The sequence below is a fragment of the Zeugodacus cucurbitae genome, chromosome 6 (genome assembly GCF_028554725.1).
Source record: "Zeugodacus cucurbitae isolate PBARC_wt_2022May chromosome 6, idZeuCucr1.2, whole genome shotgun sequence".
Lineage (NCBI taxonomy): Eukaryota > Metazoa > Arthropoda > Insecta > Diptera > Tephritidae > Zeugodacus > Zeugodacus cucurbitae.
The window spans coordinates 20,542,753-20,565,653 of NC_071671.1; the positions used below are offsets into that span (position 1 = coordinate 20,542,753).

Genomic DNA, 22,901 nt, shown 5'->3' on the forward strand with positions numbered 1-22,901 from the left:
GCTAACAAGATGGAAATTTATCGATTCGTGTATTAGCCAAACACATACATTGACATATTTGTGGTGGTATCCATTAGATACATATTTATCTATACTCAATAGTTCACTGACAATCACATGAGTGTACACACACACACACATTCACACGCACCAGCGCAGCTAAGTAGCCACTTAAGTATATTTGCCTGTTCAACTGCCAATTGCACTTTTCTCTTTGTCAGCCACAGATATACAATATACAAATAATCTTTCACTGTGCCGGAGTGTGCGTGTGTGTTAGCTTGTGGCACTTAAGTGCTTGGCAATTTCACGTGTTCAATTACAGAGAAAAGTATGCACTTTCCGCTTTTATACTTTATTTAATTTTCGATTTTATTTTGAACAAACAATTTTGCACACATACAAACTGGACGATTATGTAATTTATATGCGCGGATGCTAAGGGATATGTTTATGGATATATTCCCATATATGAAGAAATTATTTATGAATTTTGGTTTGGGAAATTTTTTTACTTTATTCCAGATAATCCTTCGAAAATATATTCATAAGTGCACTTCATTTATGTTTGCATTAAATTAACTTTTGCAATGTAAAATCGATCAAAATTTGTATAGTCGATGTCGGTATATAATTCATTCCGATAACTTCACAGTCAATTTATAGACCAAAAATATATTAAATAGTTTTATCTCTTCTGCTATGTTTGGGTCAATTTAACTAAATTTTTAGTAAAACTCGTCGAAATTCGCGTGTTAGTCTAGTCGTATTGTATTGATTCTTCTTATATTTGTTAACTGCAGTAAAAGGAATAGATAAATATGAAAATTAAAATAATATCTGTTTTTTATGTTGCTGGAGGATGCCAAATGTAATTTCATTACACTTATTACGTTGTTGGGTCAATTTGACCCACCAGGTTTTTGAAACATTTTGCCGTATATTATTACAACACTCGATCAAAAACGCCGACAAAGAAAGCTAGTTATCGGAAATCGAGTATATTTTGGACAGCTCTATTCTCTGCCAGAGATGAATCCACCAAAAAAAGACAGCGATGTTTCTTCTGTCATCATACAAAAAATTCGAACAAATATTCAGCTGTTTGTAGTACGTGCCAAAAATTTGTTTGCAAGGAACACACAGCTTAGTTTGTGAAAATTGCCGTTAAAACATACATATCTCAACTATTTTCTACAATTAACATACACTTAACTTGATTCAAATAAAAAAAACAAACTCTTTCAATAAAATAGTGTTATTAGTGGAGTTTTTATACATAAATGGGTCAAATTGACCCAAAAAACTATATGTGTAATTTTTTCCTAACATAGCAGAAGGGTTAAATATTTACTGACGGTTTTGTTCTGATTATTGAGATATCGATTGTACTATCGATTAAAATTTCGATTGCAAAAATCGATAAAACTAGTAATCGTAATACTAATGTTTTGCAATCATAACTTTTGAGCTACCTACAATGTTCGTTTTGCTTGGAGTTAATAACGTTTAATATAATGTTGTTCTTTGCAGTTATAGACTAATCGATTTCAATGAAAAGTTATCGAACAGTGGACGTTTGTTAAGCCTAAAAAGATACCTATGTTCCAATTTTTATACTCTCGCAACCTGTTGCACAGAGTATAATAGTTTTGTTCACATAACGGTTGTTTGTGTCACCAAGAAATATTAGAGTTAGATATGGGGTTATATATACATAAATGATCAGGATGACGAGTAGATTTGAAGTCCGGATGTCTGTCCGTGCAAGCGATAACTTGAGTAAAAATTAAGATATCTTAATGAAACTTGGAACACATGTTCCTTGGCACCCTGAGGAGGTTGCTTTCGAAAATGGGCAAAATCGGTCCACTGCCACGCCCACAAAATAGTGGAAACCGAAAACCTATACAGTGTCATAACTAAGCCATAAATAAAGTTATGAAAATGGAATTTGGAACATAGGATCCCATTAGGGAGGGGCACATTTGGATGTATTTTTTTTTGGAAAAGAGGGCGTGACCCCGCCCCCAAATAGGTTTTTTGTATATATTCTGTATTTTAGCCATTTCCTCATACAGTACAAAAATGAAAGAAATCGGATAATAACCACGCCCACCTCCCATACAAAGGTTAGGTTGAAAATTACTAAAAGTGGGTTAACTCACTAACGAAAAACGTCAGAAACCCAAAATTTCACATAAGAAATGGCAGAAGGAAGCTGCACTGAGATTTTTTTACAAAATGGAAAATGGGCGTGGCGTCGCCCACTTATGGGTCAAAAACCATATCTCAAGAACTATTCGACCGATTTCAATGAAATTCGGTATATAACACTTTCTTGACACCCTGATGACACGGGTGGAATATGGGCGAAATCGGTTCACAGGTACGTCTACTTACCATATAACTCGATTTTGAATTCCATCTGATTCGTTCACTTTATAATGTATTCATAAGGAACCAATGAAGCTAGCGGAATAAAACTTTACACAAATACTGTATTTGAGCTGTGACATCACTTGTGGAAAAATTGTCAAAATCGAACCATGACTTTTCAAGGCCCCTGATATCAAACATGAAGAACTCAGTGCCTAAGGTTAATTTTTCACCGAAAATATAGGTAAATCCCTCAGATATTTTAATGTAATTCATTCCCTCTGAATTTTTTTCTTATAACAGTTTCTCTCTGTACCTGAAATGGTAAAAATCGGGTCATAACTTCCCCCAGATCCCATATACCTAATTATAAGTAATATTAAATTAAGTGAGCGTATAGTCTTCGATACATTGTATCTTGGTGGTGAAAACGAGTGAAATCGGTTTAGGAATTACCTCAGTCCCCATATACTATTTATGATGATTTTCGTTATTCTATTGAACTTTATACCAAATATATGGGTCGACTTGTGTTATCTTTATAAAATTACATCAATAAATTGCGAGAGTGTAAAATGTTCGGTCTCACCCGAACTTAGCCCTTCCTTACTTGTTTATATTAGGTCAATGTTTCTCTAAAGAAATATATCATGAACTAAAATAATCTGCACAGCCAAACAAGGCAATCTTACATAAGAATATGCAATTAACTGCATTATACATTTTGTGGTTTCTGACTTACGTGGCTTTGGCATAGCTTAATAGTTGGGGCTTAGCTATTTGTATTAGTGCGTGTGTATGTGTGTGAGTCCAAGCATATTTACTTATCACCAGCAAATCAGTGAGAAAATCTGATAAGGAAAGCAAAGACGAGCAGACATCTTAGCATGCTCTCCCTAAATAAAAACGTTGGCGGAATATATTTTACCACTCAACGTCGCCGTTGCGTTATTTCGGATTTTTTGACAGTCATTTGCAGGTGCCGCTTTTATTTAGGGAATGCAATAAGAGAGAGGCCAGAGTTAGTAGATTGAACTGGAATGGGAAGGAAAGGAGGGGTAGAACGGATGCATGCAAGTTTTGGGCGAATTTGCGCAGTCCATTGCGAATAGATCGGCTAAAGTAGAGATATTGGTACAAGATCTTATTAAGGGGCTTTTTATTTGGATGAGCTGATGATTTTCGTCTTTGTGTCATTATTATAACTTACGAGGCTTTTGATATGCAATACTCCTGACCGAAACTCCTTGCATGTGAACATCTCTACGCCTTGTAATAGCCAATTGTTGGTTCAGTATAACCGTAAAAACGATTGTCACGTAAATTTATATCTACATATAAACCTTGCAGAGTCAATGTGAATTCTGGTTAATTAGCACGTGTCAGCGGATGTTTGGCCGGAACGTTGAAGTAGAAAATGCACAGTGTACGAGGCAGTGATATCAATAAGCTATTTATTACTGTTAGCAAGCAATTTCAAGAGAGTAAGAAGTAGTGACTGCGTAGATGTGTAATTTAGTCGGTAAGCACTTTAGTACACAGTTTGTGGATTTGATGTTAGATCTAGAGAAGAAAAAGTGGACTACATTTTCACTTACCAAAATCTAATAGAACACATATAAAAGTATTTGTTACGAAGGTATGTACCTATAATAATCCATAAAATAAACTTCGAATAAAGAGACTCCTACTTTCCATATGACAAAGATTATGTTTTCGGGAAACATCTCGAAGAGAGTTTTAAACATTATTCTAGTAAAACCGAAGATGCTTTCAAGGCAAAGTAAAGCAATTTATAGCAACTGACCTCTTTTTGGTTCAAAAGATTTAAACGTAACTTTTAATGAAACCAGAACCTGACAATTCGATAGTTTAGAGTTCACGGGGATATGATACTTTTACATTAAAAAAGGTTAATAAGTTCGAATTTTGAGTTTTTGATTTCCAAATTTTCCTAAATGGTAGTAAGTTCGCTGATCTCCGTGACGAAAGATAGCCCTAATTGAGTTCCAAATTACATCTGATAAACTACGTCGATATAATTTTTCCACAGCTATTACTCTTTTTGTCTCTTATATCTGTGAATTTCTTTGCTTTTCCTATTTTCGAATGACCTCCTCACCCATTTGTAAATTCAAGTCTGGTCACATCCATTTGTTTCGCAAATGCAAACAACAGCTTCGGTATAATCTTGTAGTGTCTTCCTTATACGCACACCAACCTTAATTTGTATTGTATTACACTTTGCTCGTGCGCACATCCCTTTATCTTTGTGGTGTGGCTAAACGCTTTACAAGCTTCACTACTGACCAAAATCAGTTTATTCTTTTTTCACACGTTACATTATGGTAATGGACAAGTATAGAAAAAAGAATATAAGTCAAGAGGAAAATAGTAGAAAAAAAGCAACGACAGAAAGCTCAACTCAACTACAAATGAGCGACAGAGTCAACCACGCAAAGTACGAAAACAATACTGAATCAACAAACAACAATGAAAAGAAATCTTCGTGTGATAGTGTTGAAGGAAAATGCAGCTCAACATCCTTTTCGCAGGCTGTCAAAGGACTCTGAAACCATTTTACAGTTAAACGATGTAATTTGATGTGCACACAACTTCAAACCGAACAAGTGGTGTGAGCAAATATTGGTCAGCGCAAGTAAATCTATAGAAGTCCGTATACCCACGTCATTGGATATTAAGGACTTTAAGGAGGCCATGCTAGCTGCTAAGACCAGTTAGTATTAATATCATTCGAATAAAGATCGATCGGTTCAGTGATCTTCTTGTGACAATATTACAGTAAGTTTAAGAGAACCCCAATACGAGCCCATCAATATAGTGTCTCCTTTTCTATAAGGCCTTCTTAAAAGGAAGTTACATCAACCCGAAGTCGATCAGAGGTCTGGTGTTAAGGCTTAGTGGAGACTCCTTATCAAATTAACATCTTACAAATATTCCACTACCATAAACTAGAGAATTATTTTATAAATGGAATGCTTGCGTGATAACACTTATATTTCATATAATTTTTTACTTAGAGGTTGCCAATTTAAGCTCACTGGGGATCCACTACCGATACTTCTGGAACTTAAACCACATAATAAGTAAGAAGCCCATTTAGTTTCAATCGCCGAGATAACTGAATCGGCATAAAAGTCCAGGTCATTATCCTTCAAGTCCTATCATGGGAATCGAAACTAGAACCTCTAAATGTACCTATCAGAGACCAATCCATCTAAGTTTGGACTAACTTAATCTACGAAATAAGTTTATTCTGGTCTAAATTTATATTTTCCTCTTTTTTCTATTATCCAACTATGCTCTTCACCATAAACTGCAAAGATCTCCCAGTGAAGAGCACCCCAGTGAAGAGTTGCTTTCTGCAACGCTTGACAAATGGCATGCATTAATGTCACTCACATTACTTGGTTCGATGGCCAGCATCTGTCATGAAGCTTCACTGGTAGCCATGACCGTCCGATGGGGTGTATCCTACATGCTGTTGCAATTAATAGACGCTTAGCGAGGTACCGTTATATCCAAAGCACAAATGCCAAAACCCATTTGTTGAAGCAAAAACAATCAGTGTCATTTGACGCACACAATCATACAAATACGGAACGGCTTTTATAAGTTTATATGTGCGTTTGTTCGTTAATTTTTTGCCTCGCCCTGTTTTTGCCTGCACTTTTCTATTCTTCAATGCTCTGCCTTTACATTGAACTGCTGGCAATTAAGCGCTAACGTTGATAGCTCTCAAATTCCAGTATCTGCTTGTGTGTCTATGTAGTTGTTGGCGTGCAACTGAAGACCGCACGTAGTAGGCGTTTTGTGTTCCGATTGCCTTTGTGTTTGTATTCATCCGCAATATCTGCATAACTGATGGCTATCATTAAAGCATTTGTTGAGCTCACTCAAGTTATTCGGGTTTTCACTGATTTATAAATTTTTTTTCTTCTTTTTTCCTATTTTTAATTTGCACAACATGTAAAGGGTTAATCGTTTTCATACCATTCGCAGTATGAGCAATTTATTAAAGTGCAGTTCTTTTTTCTCTTCGCTTTTGTGTCTTCAAAGAATTTCATTTAGAGACATGCTTAGATAGGTTCAATAGAAAAAAAACTTGAAAGTAAAGAGGGTTAGCATATATTTTTATCCATTTAATTTAAGTTTTAAACGATATTTATCAAAAAGAGTAGTGAGAATGGTTTAACTATTTTAATTAATAGGTTTTGGTATAGAAATTTTCTTCACTGACTAGTGAGCTAAGAAATTTTAGTATAATAGCACTCTCTTGGAATGAAGAATCCACTATCAAGAGGAACGCCTAATATTATTCTTAAAATAATGCTTTCTATCTACCATTTGTTGCCGTATCTGAAACTTAAAAAAGACACGCTTTGCTAATGCCTTTTGGACTCTCTAATTTGCCGACTTTAGTGTATACTCTTGATAAGTATTTATCCCAAAATCTTCTCAATATAATCTTTGTCTATACCAGAATCCAGAACTTCCTGAGTAAAGCATCTACAGGGATCTATCCATGAAACCATGAGAAGAACCTAACTTACTGTTGTTGCCGCTGTCCAAATAACTTACTGAATTCAAGGAGTAATTCAATTCGGTTGCACGGCTGATACTGCTGCACAGTTTTCTATGAATTTGTAGTTGAGATAGTTAAGTCAAAAAGAGATAGTTAATCAAATAGGTAGATCTCCTTATCACCTTAAAACAAAATAGCAACAAAGTTGCTAAGGAGTATTATAGTTTTGTTCACATAACGGTTGTTTGTAACACCCAAAACTAAACGAGTTTGATATAGGGTTATATATACCAAAGTGATCAGGGTGGAGAGTGGAGTTCAAATCCGAATGTCTGTCTCTCCGTCCGTCCGTCCGACTGTGGAAGCTGTAACTTGAGTAAAACTTAAGATATCCTGATGAAACTGGGCACACTTGGTTCTTGGCTCTTTTTTGGGTAGGTTTTTAGGTACTACCTTATACAGTTCAAAAATGGGTTATAACCACGCCCACCTCCCATACAAAGGTTATGTTGAAAACTACTAAAATTGCTTTAATTCAGTAAGGGAAAACACCAGAAAGCTTAAATTTAATTATAAAGAAGGTACAGAAGCGCTACATCTAAATTGGTATACAAAATTATAAGTGGGTGTGACTCCGGCCACTTATGGGTCAAAAAGTTGTCAAGAGAGCACTTGCATTTTCATTATAGAAGTTTTACTATAATTTCGTACAGTACAATCTTATTTATTTCCTAAAAAGTCACTAAGGCTTAATGAAAGTGGCTGTAAAGTATCTGTACACTCTAAAATCAGATCTCCATACTTGTCTTTGAAATTCATACGGAAAAATTATATTTAAAGCTCAGGATATTCGGTGCAGTCTGGTCTTTTGTATTATTTATATGAAAAGGTCCAGTAATTTAACTAGGTTTTGACAATGGAGTAATCGAGATGACCTCTGAAAGGCTCTGCCATTATGAACCGTCATAAAAACTTGTTCAGATACAATCCACTTGTTCAGATACAATCCACCACTCCATATACTTTATTTACATATATTCAATGAATTTTCACGTACATTAATTTAATATCTGGAAGAAATTTTATTAATTTAATACTACCCTTTAAAGTGTCCTATTAAGCTTCGCACAATATTTCCATTTATCGTTGCGCAAGAGAACCATCGCTTGCTTTTAGTGAAATGTGCAATTTGAACATATAAAGGTCATTTCACAGTTGGTGGAACTCTCCTTAGCAGTTAGTGGATATTTCTGAAGCAGCATTAAAGCGATTTCAGCGCTGATATTATTTTTACAGTATTACGCTAATACTAACAACATAATGCGAATATGTGAGTTTTTTACGAAGCTTCCAAGCCATTAAGCGTGAAATCAATTGCTCACTAACTTGGTTGGTTTGCTGGTCATTCAATGTATAGTAAATGGTATTCGGCTATAACCGGCTAAACGGTTTCCACGCCAAAGGTTTCTGGACAGGATACACATGATTATCGCGGTTGTGAATACACCGTCTTTCATTCAGTTCTTCGCTGTTCTGGCTTTATCCCATTTGTTCAAATGAAACTACGCGTACTCCTTTACAGCTCTGTATCACATTCTTTGCTAATTGGACATTCTCTAAACTGGAGTCCGGTCATAAAACACATCTTTTTCAGAACCCTAACTTAAAAAAAAAAATGTTTTTTAATCTTTCCTGATATGAAAAGAGATCTTCAATTCTGTCTTGCAGATAGAGAATAGCGGAATGTGCTTTTTGGGTGAGCGTTTACATCTTCAATTGCTATTTTTTAAATATGCTCCTGAAAAGTAAGAAATATGGTCTTTGGATGGCTTTTCTGTTTCAAATTGGAATCGACGTTACTAGGTGGTCAATAGACTAAAGGGGAATCTATCCATATCTATACGATTAAAATTCTAAGAGCAGTGCATCGTCGACTAATTTTAATAATGTGGACCAGGTTTCTTGGGAAAGTTTGGTTTCAAAGCAAATTAATGTTCATGAACTTGTCGGACAATGCTCTTCGGAACAGACTTCCGCAATACAGGATTCCTTGTTTTTGTATTTATTTTTATTATTCTTTTTCCTACTTCTTTTTGTTACTTTGTCTTCGTTTTATGCTCCGTTTTTTGTTTTTTGCACTTTTTGGTGTGGCCATTTAGCCGCCACAACTGGACTCAAAGCGCACCGCAGTACCGCCGTGGGCTAGAAATAACTTTTACAAAGTTTCTCTTCAAATTCGCACTAACTGAAAACCACAAGATTATTATGAAACTACTGTCGTATGGCAGGCTTTGTAAGTTGTAATGTTACCTCGAGCTTCCAGTGCTTTGATTGAAGAAAAAAATATTATTGAAAACCATTTATTCTCAGTTAGGAAGTTCCATTCGCTAACTTTCATGTCATTTTGCCAACAATTCAATTTCATTGCATACTGGTAGGCGCTTCAGCCATTTAGTAGACCTTTGAGATTGTAGTTAACCTTAAGCGACAGTTATATGAACAAAAATGTAACAAATATGTTTTCAAGTGTATAACTGACTTTTTTATACATACTCACACACTCTTACACTCATACAAACACATATACATAGATGTAAGCGCATGTATTGCACCCCATATCATTAAAGTCCAAGGAAATTATTGCGAATTTTTCGCTTAATGGCGCTTAACACTCGAAATGCACATAAAACTACAATAACAACAACCACAAATCATCTTTAATGTAAAAACTTTAGTTTGCAATAAGTTTGAATGGGCGCTGGGTGTTTGGCTGCCCATGCAAAGGGCGTGAAATGCAGTTTGAAACCGTGGTTATTAAAAAAGTCTGAGTACATACATATATAGGTTCATATGTATTCCTTTGTATACATACAGGTATGAATAGACGGGAGAAAATGGAATATGCCAGTTTGGAGGCGTAAATGTCTGATTTTGATAAAAGATTGCATTGTCATATTGAAGTATTGTCGTAGAAACAAAACAAAACAAAAAGGAAAACAGTGAAATAACAAATAAAATAATAAAATAAAATAAAATAAAATAAAATAAAATAAAATAAAATAATATTATAAACATTTGAGTGACACACTAATATTTGATTATGTTATGTTAGTATACGTTATATTATTATATTTGTAAACATATGCATATGTATGAAATAATAAAATACATGTGAAAATACATATGCTTTTCTTACAAATATTCAAATGACTCGAATGTTTTGTTCAACTTGACTGACTGCCTGGATGTATGTACATGTACGTACATGGCCGGGTCGATTTGTATGGGTGGAAAAAAACCAACAAAGCGGCTAGCAAAAACTAAAACTACATAAAATCCTAAGAAAGTTTTGCCAAGAAACCATGGGTCTAAAATTAATTCCCAGTAAATAAATAATATTACGACTTTCTATAGTTACGGCCATGATATCGTCTCTATTCTTTGCAATAGCACGTTGGGAAACTGTTGTCAGAAGCTGTATCCAATGCTCAGTTGCTTGGGTATGACATGGAATCCCTGGGTCAGGAAGCGGCGGATCATCAGACTCAATAAACTGCAACAAGTGTTCGTATGGAATGTTTGCTGAGAATGGAGGCTCAGACAAAACACTGTCATCATATAGGTCAACCAGATCAAAGTAGTCTGAGCATTCAAAATTTATTACGTGCTTTTTATCATAAACCCTTAGATCACAAACTTTATCACGATAGTCTAGTATCTTTTTTATGACTCTTTCGCGGACATCTATTCCCTTATCATTAAGCATTGCCAGAGAGATATAGGATGAGCGAAGTATGAATTATTTTGGATTATAATTAACAATTTCTCGCAGCGTTGGTGGTAAATATCGCGTGGACTGTATAAATTTAGTGCACAATTTGTCCCGGTTTCATACTGGCTCAATTTTCGAGGCAGAAACCATCACAAACTACATTTGCAATTCGATATATTTTATTTATTTAGCTCAGATCAAAATATACATGTTAGGCTCTTTAAAACAATTGTTTGCTTACAGCCATCTGCTCGCATGTTTCGATTTGCTTTGTTATTATCCCGCTAGCTGTGCGCGGTCCGCTTGTAGTGGACTTTTCCAATGCGGAGAACAAGTGACGAAGAAGTGTAATAAATAAACAAACCAGTGCAATGGTCTATTCAACATGACTTCGAATTTCCTTAAAATTCCATTTTCAGAACCTGTGTTTGTTGCTTCTCCATCACAGCAAATTCCAATCAGTCTCTCAAGGGACATATTTTTTTCTATAATGAACTCGCACAATTGCCTCTGTTTTGGTTTAGCACCTTTAAAAATAACATATTAAAATTTCAAATCGTTATCTCAAATAGCCGCTCGGTAACAGTGCAAACGATCATTTTATCTTTAAAAGCGTTTTTCTCGAAACAGAATTTTCCGAATTTGCTGCAGTGATTACTCAAAAACAAATGATCCGATCACTATCGTTTTTTTTACATGTTCTATATATAGTTCTAAGTACAATGACCTATCGATTTTTGATCTGATCAAAAAATCGAATTTTGGCAGGCCAAAAACGACCAAAATTTTGGGTAAAATTCGACTATTTTTTTTTAAACGCCGCCATATTGTCAATTTTTAATTTTTTTTATCGTAGGTCATTGTACCGACAATATTATCTAGTTTAACGAGAATTTTTATACTCTCGCAACAAAAGTTGCTAAAGAGAGTATTATAGTTTTGTCCACATAACGGTTGTTTGTAAGTCCTAAAACTAAACGAGTTAGATATAGGGTTATATATACCAAAGTGATCAGGGTGACGAGTAAAGTTCAAATCCGGATGTCTGTCTGTCCGTCCGTCTGTCCGTCCGTGCAAGCTGTAACTTGAGTAAAAATTGAGATATCTTAATGAAACTTGGAACACGTGTTCCTTGGCACCATAAGAAGGTTAAGTTCGAAAATGGGCGGAATCGGACCACTGCCACGCCCACAAAATGGCGATAACCAAAAACACATAAAAGGCTATAGCTAAGCCATAAATAAATTTTTGAAAATAAAATTTGGAACATAGGATCGCATTAGAGAGGGGCACATTCGAATGTAATTTTTTTGGAAAAGTGGGTGTGACCCCGCCCTCAAATAGGTTTTTTGTATATATCTTGCAAACCAATAAAGCTATATAAACCAAACTTTTTGAAGTCGTTTCTTTTAGCCGTTTCCTCATACAGTCCAAAAATGAAAGAAATCGGATAATAACCACGCATACAAAGGTTAGGTTGAAAATGACTAAAAGTGCGTTAACTCACTAACGAGAAACGTCAGAAACACCAAATTTTACATAAGAAATGGCAGAAGGAAGCTGCACTGATATTTTTTTACAAAATGGATAATGGGCGTGGCGTCGCCCACTTATGGGTCAAAAACCATATCTCAGGAACTACTCGACCGATTTCAATGAAACTTGGTTTGTAATAGTTTCCTTACATCCCAATGATATGTTGTGAAAATAGGCCAAATCGCTTCACTACCACGCCTACTTCCTATATAGCCAAAGATAAAGGATTCTGAATCTAAACCAAAGGCCGTTAATGTATTCCACTCTTAAATACAACTTACATAAAAGTTATTTGAAAAAAGTTTTATTTTTCAAACCACAAACAAAAAGTAATAACTACAAAGTCCACTTAAGTCTGTCATATTAGATTTACTGAACATAAAACATATCTTTACTAAAACATTCGAATATATTAAAAGCATACTTTATATTCTGTAACCAATATATTGAAACAAACTAACACATACAAATGCATGTACACACTGCAGCTAAAACCAATTCTACCGCACAATAACCAAATTGTCAATTTTCACTTAATTCTTGTGTATTACATTTCAATTAAACAAAAGTACTTAAACAGTAACAAATATTGTAAATTGAATTTCAAATAGTTAAGCCTAATTTATTCGCAAACTAAATTAACTGGCATTACAAGTCGAGCAAAAAGCATAAATTGTGGGATATGTTAAATATATTCGAGTACTTAAATTGAATTGAACTGGAAACATTTATATTTAAGCCTTTTCAGCTCAGAAATATTGGAATAAGATGAGAAGTGACTGAAAAATGTGACATGAGCATAGAATTCTCCCACGCAACGGAATAAAGTAAAATCATTAATTTTAGGTTCAGATAGTTAAGACACTTGACAATCACTCTTGGCCTTAAACGTCATCTTCAATAAACTGACCAGCGACATAACTCTCTCCACTCTCTCTAACTCAACTTTTCTTCCAAGATCGCTAAAATAACTGGAACAATCTATATCTATACCCGCTTTGGAACAGTCTCCTCGAGAATAAATAATACTTTCTGGCACCAGAAAAATTGATAACTGTACTAGAATATATTATTACATCATATTCATTATATTTGATATAATTCCGAATTTTACATAAAAGATCCGATGGCTCGGAATTTAAAATAATCTGCATACTCTTAGGTTCCAAAGAACGATTTTGGATTAAAAAATCAGAAAGGAGAAAAACAATTTTTTTTTTTCTAGAAAAGCAAAAGCATTCAAAATACTACCCATTTCGCCATTGGCTCTTAATTTAAATTTGCTGCAATTAGATTTCCATTTGATTAGATTTCCAGCAGAACTAGTGCGCCCATTATTTGCAATGCAATTAAGGATGGGTAAGCAATTTGCACAGCTGCATCAAGTGTGAAAAAGTGAGAATAGAAAATTGCCCTTAAGTTGCGTGTAAAATGGTGGAAAATGTGGGCTAATTGCATAGCAAAAGGTGAATAATTATAGTAAAATATGTAGTAAATATGCTTAGTTTACCAATATAAAGTGCTTCAACTTCATTCCTACAAGCAGCTTTGATAAATCATTGCTTTTATTTATTTAACTCGGCGCTTAAAGTGAAAATTTATGCAGATTTTTTGTTAAAATTGGATTTAACTCGCATTAATCGCGGTATGTCGAAAGCGGAACGATTAAAAATACACAAACTTCATTGCGTTTTTGTGTTTTTTTACCTTTTACCTTTCTCTGCTCATAAATAGTAAATCAGCTCATTTTTACATCAAACGTTGCTTCTGCTTGAGTGATTTATTTACACTTTTTATTGCTGTTATTGCAACTCACACCATTTTACCAATTGATTAAATGTCTATCTACCTGAGCAGATGTCGACGGCGTTGTATGAGTGTGTGTAGTTGTAAACTCTGAAAGCTTGTTCCCTAAAAATAACTGCCTTAGGCTGCGTGCATGTCGGAGCTGCGATAAGCGATAAGAGCGTCGATAAGAGCAGCGACAAGAGCATAGCATCGAGTTATAGTTTTGTGTGGTGTGCATAACAGAGCTGCGATAAGAGCGTAAATTGCATTTGCAATTTAAGTTTTGTATAGTGAACAGCTAAAAAAATGAGTGTTCTGAAGAAGAAAATATTTTGTTGTTGACATCTACTGCTGCATATTATCATATGCATAATACTGAGGGGACAAAACGGTAGGAAATCATTGCTTCAGTTGCCTAAAATGAGGAGTGTTTGTGCACCAGCTGTTGGAATAATTTTATTTTCGCCTGAATTTTGAAAATAAATAATAATGGTTCATCTAAACAAAATATTTGTTATTCCATACATTTCTATACATTTCTATGCCAATATATATTTCCGCTATTTTAAGACATTTCCATTACCCATTAACATTTTCAATTTCCTCGTATTCTTCATCACTTTTCTTTTATGCTCTTACATTTTCTATTACCGAGAATAATTTGCGCTACTTACTTGGCTTCCACATTGTATTTTGACGTCGTATTTTGCACCTGCTGTTTTTGCCCCATAGGGTCAAATACAACAATTATCACAGCTGAGTTTTTGCGTACATGCATACATCGTTCACATGTTATTGGTATGTATGGCTTTATTCTTCGGCACCCCAATTAAAATTTTTGCTTGGTTTCTATATACATACGGATATTCGTTTCAAAGCGACTACGCGAATGATTAGCAAACATTCGTGACAGTACAACAGATGCGACACGATTACAAGAACAATTTATATATAATACTTATATATTATAAAAGAAGCACTATTGTACTCTGAATGGTAGGCTGGAAGCCTAGAAAGGCATGTAAAGCAAATGTGTTCAACTAGATGTGGATAATTGCGGCTCCAAGATACATAACATTATCATATCATGGGCATGTCTTTAAATATTATATTCAATCGATTATTAGACAATAAGAAGCGGAAATTGCCGAAAACATACTCTAAATTTTTTCTATATTCTTTCACACAATTTCGCTCCACTTATTATCACTCTATTAGGTGTGAGACTTCGTTATATTATTATATAAAAGCCTAAAGGAAGGCAATAATTTCAAAACTTAATACTCCTTTTGATATTGCCCAAAACATGTTATTCTCAGCTAAGGACTTAAGCAAAGAAATAATGTTCATAGACACATACCGTGTCTCCACTATATGTCACCATGTGCTCAAGTTCTGAGCTGATGGTACTCCTTATATAAAAGAAGAAACAACTTTCCCACTCATTTAAATCTGAAGATGAAATATTTTTAAGCCTCTGGTGTCTTATAAATAGTAAACGAATTGCCTAGTTTTGATACTTTTTACTAAACGGTGCTGTGTGAGTAATGTGCCTAGGGTCTTCAGTCTATGTTGTAAGAAACCTACTTCCTTCAGTTTCGGATAAATAAGAGAAATGTTCTTAAAAACTAGTTTAGTTGAAATAGTCAATCTTTACCTATATTGTGGCCAGAAAAAATAGAAAAATGAACACATAATATCAACGAACTCGTCTCTGCGCATATACTCACTATTCCCATACAGTTCTGATAACAATCAACATTCATAAGAAGTAACTCTTCTTCCTCAAATTACAGTAGATTGATGTCGTATTTTAAGACAACGGCAGCATAAAATCCAGCTCCGTTGATGTGTTACATGAATCCGTCAGGCTACTGAAAATCCTTCTTTGGGTTGAGGAAAAAAGTGACAAACATTTCTCTCGAAACTCTTCGTTTCTAAAGGGTGTTGGAGGTCTTAACAATTTCGGTTGATTGCTCACTTGTCAAGTTTGAAAGCGGCCCCACTATTGTTTTGAGGTTTTAAGATTAAGTTGAATGTGGTTAAGCTTAAGATAAAGTTTGAGGTTAAGTTCTCTAGTGAATTTTATGGTTAAGTTTAAGATTGAGTTGAAGGTTAAGTTTAATGTTATGGTAACATAATGAGACTTTCAACATTGTGTTTCAGCTCGTTCCTAAAATTTCCTCTATTTGGTTTGAAGGGCAACGATGTTACCAATATTGAAGCTGAAACCAACTCGTATGAAAACTGTGGTTAATTCTTTTACTTATTAAAAATTTAACCTTTCAGATTTAAGGAGAGACACAACACAATCAATTTTAAGCAATTGTTTTTTCTCTGTCATCTAGGTATTTATTTTCCATGCTTTCTCTTTGTTATGCTACTATAACCACCAACTCTTGTTATTCTCAATTCCCTTTTAGCTACCTATATAGCTCACTGCGTAGCCATTGGCCTTTAAGTGTCGTATTATTTCGTATTTATTATCCAAAACTGTGTTTAGACAACATTGTTGCGGCACTGATGCAACCACAAGGCAAGCAGTCTGATGGACGATTTGAAACCATAAAAATTAAAACAAAAAAAATACACAAACAATTTCCCTTCCTACTGTTATTCATAGCTATGCTTATAACTACTACATATTTAAATACACACAGCTACACACACTATCGTTATTTGCTTGCATGTGGCAACCATAGTTTTGCTATTTGTTTTTGCTATTGAATGACAGCGTGTAAACAACAACCACCATCAGCAGCGTTATAAACTAATATTATAAATTGGTTTAAATGCAATGCGGTAGACAATACACGCAACAACAATAACAACACTACTACATGAACAAAAGGTGACACTTTGTAGGCTCTCGCCTGCCGCACCCGCCGATGTCGTCGTGTAAATAAACAGACAATTGAATTTTCACGCTCTTCTGCTGCGCCAGTGTCGCGTTGATCGGACAGCAGGTAGCGTGCCGTCCATGCAAATGATGATATATTGGTGAGCGCGCACTGTTTCGAACAGGTGTCTATAGAGCGTGTGAAATGAGTGCGTGGTGTTGTTAATTGTTGGGGTTCATTATGTTACATTTATTTATTATTTCCGTATTTGTTGCTAGATGAAGTGGGAAAAAATTATGTGTCAAATAATTAATTTTACAGCGGGTAAAGTTCCAATTGAATCTTACGTTTTTTTGACGGCTTGACCGTACAGCTTCACATCAGAAAAGAGAAGAACTATTCCATGTATGTCCTGCACTATTTATAGTAGTTTGCAGGAATTTAAAATACCGTAACATTGCATTAGCGTAAACAAATGTCATATCAAACAGAAGTGGATGATAAAATTAATATAACAATTAGGAATAAAATTAAAACTATAAATTTTAAACATTATGAAGTATGCATTTATTGATAAAATATAACTAAATAAATTTTAACCCTTCTGCTATGTTAGGAAAAAATTACACATATAGTATTTTGAGTCAATTTGACCCACTTATAAAAACTCCACTAATAACACTATTTTATTGAAAGACTTGATATTTTTTTAGTTGAATCAAGTTAAGTGTATTTTAATTGTAGAAAATAGTTGAGATATGTATGTTTTAACGGCAATTTTCACAAACTAAGCTGCTGTGTTCAAACAAATTTTTGGCACATACTACAAACAGTTGAATATTTGTTCGAATTTTTTGTATGATGACAGAGGAAACATCGCTGTGGTTTTTTGGTGGATTCATTTCTGGCAAAGCATAGAGCTGTGCAAAATATACTCGAATTCCGATAACTAGCTTTCTTTGTCTTCGTTTTTGATCGAGTGATGTAATAATAAACGGCAAAATGTTTCAAAATACTAGGTGGGTCAAATTGACCCAACAACGTAATAAGTGTAATGGAATTACATTTGGTATCCTCCAGCAACATAAAAAACAGATATTATTTTAATTTTCATATTTATCTATTCCTTTTACTGCAGTTAACAAATAGAAGAAGAATCAATACAATACGACTAGACTAACACGCGAATTTCGACGAGTTTTACTAAAAATTTAGTAGAAGGGTTAAAGAAGTCAAACAAGAAAGTCCGAAAAATGATAAAAATTAATGAAAATAATCACCCAAAATAATCACCAAAATTAAGTACATTATTGGGTATATGAAAGAAAAGTACAACAATGGGACGAAAAATATTATATAAGGTAAATCTGATCGAGAATACAGCAGATACCGATTCCGCCACTATAATAGGTTTATTGGTTCAGGGAAGTCTCTATACTCGCGATACTATTTCCACGTAAGTTTAACTTACAAATTTATGCATATATTTGGCATAAAGTCCACTAGAAAAACGAAAATTATTGTAATTAGCTGGGGATCAACGCAATACCCATTATCAAACTAGAGTAGGTAGGTTGGTAGGAAGGAGTGCAACCATATTAAACCACTTTGTGTTTTCGATAAAGCTACTTATGTCCGATATGCTTTTACTGGAAATCCATTTAAGGCTTGGTGCCTGATGGATTCCAAGTGCCCCGTGTCGGATCTGCGATAGGGCTGGACATCCACAGAAAAAGTGGAAATTTGTTTCATTTTCCCCTTTAGTTCACGGCCTCGGCGAATGTTATTATAGGGCAAGCCCATTTTCATTGCATGTTCTCCAAATAGCCAATGACCCGTTAGAGTAGCTGTAAGTCTGAATATACTTTTCCTGGACCAATTTAATAATACCCAAGATCTAGCCTTATCATATTTTGGCCATCTCTGTTTAGTTATTTTATATTTTTTTGTTTTTTCATCTGTTCTCTGCTAATTGTTCGGAATGTATGTTGAGCTCTCTTCTGATCGTTCCTAGCGGGCATGGTATTAGCTCAGCATCGGATTCGTCTAGAACGGCTCCTGCTTTTGCCAACTCGTCTGCCCTTTCGTTACCGAAGATGTTCTTGTGGCCGGGAACAAGGCTAGGAGCGCCGCCTGACTATCTGTATATATTATTCCTTTTGTATCCTCTGGTAGTTAGTCAATAGAGCTTCACAGGCCTTCTCTATGTCCAGTACTTCCGCTTGAAAGATGCTAGCCAAGTTCGGTAGACGGAAGGAGCGAGAAATGCCAAGCTCATCGGAGTATACACCCGTGCCTACTCCGCCGTCGATTTTGGACCCGTCGGTATAGACTGATATGGTATTTTCCTCCTTATTAGGCCTCTTCTCCACTCTCGTCTAGAGGGTATCCTCACTTGGAATTCACTATTGCAATCTGATTTATTGGCATTAACTTTAACTCTGTTCAGAATGTCGCTATGTACACAGGTTTTCTGTTTCCATACACCTAACTCCTTAATTCTTACAGCAGAACATGCAGCTATTTTATGGATATGGATGTCTATGGGTAGCTGGTATAGAAGCACATTAAGTGCATCGGTCGGGCAGGACCTAATAGCACGGGGAACCCCTACGCAGGCTGCTCTTTGTTGTCCATTTAATTTCCTAATATTATATTGTTTCTTTAACGCAACTAGAGTATATTCAGTATATGCATACGTTCACTTAATTACTTATTTTACATATTAAAATTAGAAAATACAATGAAACTTCTCTAACCCGAATCACCATAATCCACAAAAAAACTTCGAGTAAGGGAGACTTCGAGTTATAGAAGTTCGACTTATGGAAGTTCCACTGTACTTATGTATTTCAGTTATATGGAACATAAGGTCAAAACTTCCGACCGACTCTATCCAATTCATTTTTAGCACCACCGCACGTTATTATCAGGAAAAGATTCCCACTGAATTTCATTAAGATATTTCGGAGTTTCAACTATTGTTTTTGGAGAGAAGTCCGCAATGGACACTGAGTTGTTCATATTCGGTACCTGGGGGCTTGAAAAGTAATATTCTGAAACGATCCTAGAAAGTGCTATTTTTCAAAGTTTTATTCCCATATCTTTATTGGTGTTTGATTTAAAGTTAAAGAGACAGATTCATTTTAAATTGTTTTATATGTGTAGTGGGCGTGGTCATAAAGTCGATTTTGCCCATTTTTAAGTCGTAACATTTAGATATAAAAATAATTTTAGGCATTAAATGTGGTTCAATCAAATCGAAAGGAAAAATTCCACCTTAAAGTTGGTGGTCGGCCACGCCCATTGCTGATTTATATAATTTATACCGATTTATAGCACTTGCGTATTTTAATGTATAATTTAATATTCCAGATTTTTTCTTTACTTCCATTTAATATCGTTTTGAACATAACCTTTAAATGAGAGGTGAATGTGGTTATTATCCAATTTCATCCATTCATATTCATCACATGATATGATGAAGTTGAGGGAAATGCGTTTTCTTAGAAAATTTAGTTGATATAGTAAATAAAATATAGAAAAATTAAATTAAAGGCAGTCATGTAGACTACGGCCGGAATCTTCCAAGAAAGATGGAATTAATAACTGAGGCTACATAAAAATTAAATATGAAAATTAAAATATCCCAAAAATGCCTGCATTTAATTGAGTGGATAATGTGGAACGTAAGTGCTATCTGCTCATTGACAAGTTCCACTACTTCACTAAACTGAGCAAAAAATCAAGAGACGAATGTATGATGGAAATGTGTCAATTTCGATTGTCGCTTATGATGGAATAGGTTAGAACGCGAGAGAAAAATACTATATGTATGTGGAATACATCCACTCATACGACACACCTGCATACGCTGCGTGAAACCACGCATGCGAAAGCGTGCACGTGCAGCACTTGGCAAATTACATGCAGGGTGAAAAAAAAGTTTGAAACCGAAGAGAGAAAAATCGCAAAAATACCGCTTCAATGAAAATAGCTTATAAAAACGCGCCACATTTTTATAACGGTGCAGCAAATGTGGCTATCATACTAAGTTGCAATGTGGGTGCTGAGCTCATATTCATTATGCGCCAACTTCTTTGCATTTTTTTCGGAAATTCTTGCCATCGTTTACTGTACGCCAAAGCTTCTTGTGATGCCCTTCATTGCCACCTCTTGCATTGTGAAATTTCGCTAATTTTCTGCCTTTCGTTTTCTTCATCTCACTTTCTCATAACCATGTTATATCCACCTCATATAGCCATCGATTTTTCTTTTTACGCCCACACATTGAAAATACCTGTGTGTGTTCGTGAAAATATTGCACAATACTATGTATGAGTAACTATATAACAGCGTTCTTATGTGTGCTTGTCATTTAGCCTATTCTTCTTGTTAATGCTTCGAGGTTTTGTGGGTGTTTACTTAGCTATGGGTGGTTGGTTTTAAATTTTTAAAATATAACAATGACAATGTCAACTTGTCAAATGCAGGATAGTTTTCAGTAAATTATAGTTGTGGTTTTTATATGTACAATTAAATTGTGGTTGAAGGTGAAGGTGAATAAACCACGTGTAAAAATTACTAAGGTTTCAGAGTATGTATCACACTTAGCTGCAATACAAATATTAACAGAACACAAATAAAATTGTGAAAATTAAAAAAAAAATTTTTTTTTAGGAAACTTATTTATCACAATTTTGGTTCCTTTCTTTCTTTATATTCTCTCAGTTGTATGGTTGCCAAATTATTAAAAATCAAAGGAAAAATCGGTAAATAAATTAAAAATATAATTTAATATACAATGTTCCACTATGTTCTAATCTTAAAAAACGCATAATAGTGGTCTGGTGTCCATGGCGTATGATGAACATTTTATTATTGTGAATCTATTCTAATTTCATTACATAATCTCATTTTTTTATTTAGATATAATAATAATTTTTAGTGAAACTCCTTTATTATCAATATATTTTATTAAAATTGATTATTATTTCTACAACTCAGTACTGTACTCACCATATAAAATCCTTGCAATGTGAACAGAATGTTGGTTACTTGAAGAAGCGCGGTATAAAGCAATGATCTTTAACAGCGAAGATATTATTCTTCTTTAGCGCTCCTTTACGTAGGCGTGACTTCATTTTTTTCTCACTGCCGCCAGCCTCATCCTGCAGCGGCTGATCGCCGTTGTTGTCATGAATTTCAGACATCTTGTTGGAGAGTTTGGTGCTTTGCTGTTGATATTCACTACACTATACACTATGCTTTTGTTTTTCTTTTATTTGTTGCTAAAGTTGAGAGTATACACAGATTATATTTAGAGATATTTTAATCTTAGGGAATAGTATTTATACATCAATACACTTTTTTATGTGTGAGTAATAAAAATTTGGATTTTATAGTTGAATTTTGGTGATTGTGAAATTTATTTTATTATTTTATTTTCTCTTATATTTTGCTCAATACTATTTATTTTTATTATTTTGATAACATGTAGATTATTTAATATTAAATAATTAATTAAAATTAAATTAATTTATATATTATTTATTTTCACTTCTTCTGATTTTTTCTGTTAAATATATTAACAATGTTTTGTTTCAGTTAATTTTTTTTTTACTTGTTCAAAATTTCTCTAACCATAGTGGAATTTACGATTGAATTCTTGATTAAATATTATTAATTTCACACTTTTCGGCATCATTCATTTTCAATTAAACATTTTGTCACTCTTTTTTTCCAACAACTAATTTAAATGCTTGTTTCTTTGTTAAATATAACTAGTAATCCACTATAGTTTTTTCACCTAAAACCCATGAGTGACATACACCTGAATTTATTTAGTTAATTTTCCGCCGGTCAGTTTTTTCCGATGAATTTTTAATTCTTGTTTTTTTTTTTAATTGTTTTCTGAAAAATTGCTACTTTTTTGCTATTTCACTATTATCATGTTAATTTAACAATTTCACTCCACTTTTACACACATATATTTTGTATTTACCATTTTGATGTAAATTATTATTTATTATATGAGATT

The 22,901-nt window shown here is 34.2% G+C and overlaps 1 protein-coding gene across 1 annotated transcript in view; it reads right to left on the minus strand.

Moving 5' to 3' along the window:
* The window catches only part of LOC105219165 (protein kinase C, brain isozyme-like), a 75,265-nt gene extending 52,879 nt beyond the window's left edge, over positions 1-22,386 (minus strand). The window contains exon 1 of the mRNA XM_054233460.1: positions 21,881-22,386. The gene's annotated coding sequence lies outside the window, so the exon portion shown is untranslated. The remainder of the gene's footprint in view (positions 1-21,880) is intronic.
* Positions 22,387-22,901: the final 515 nt, after the last annotated feature.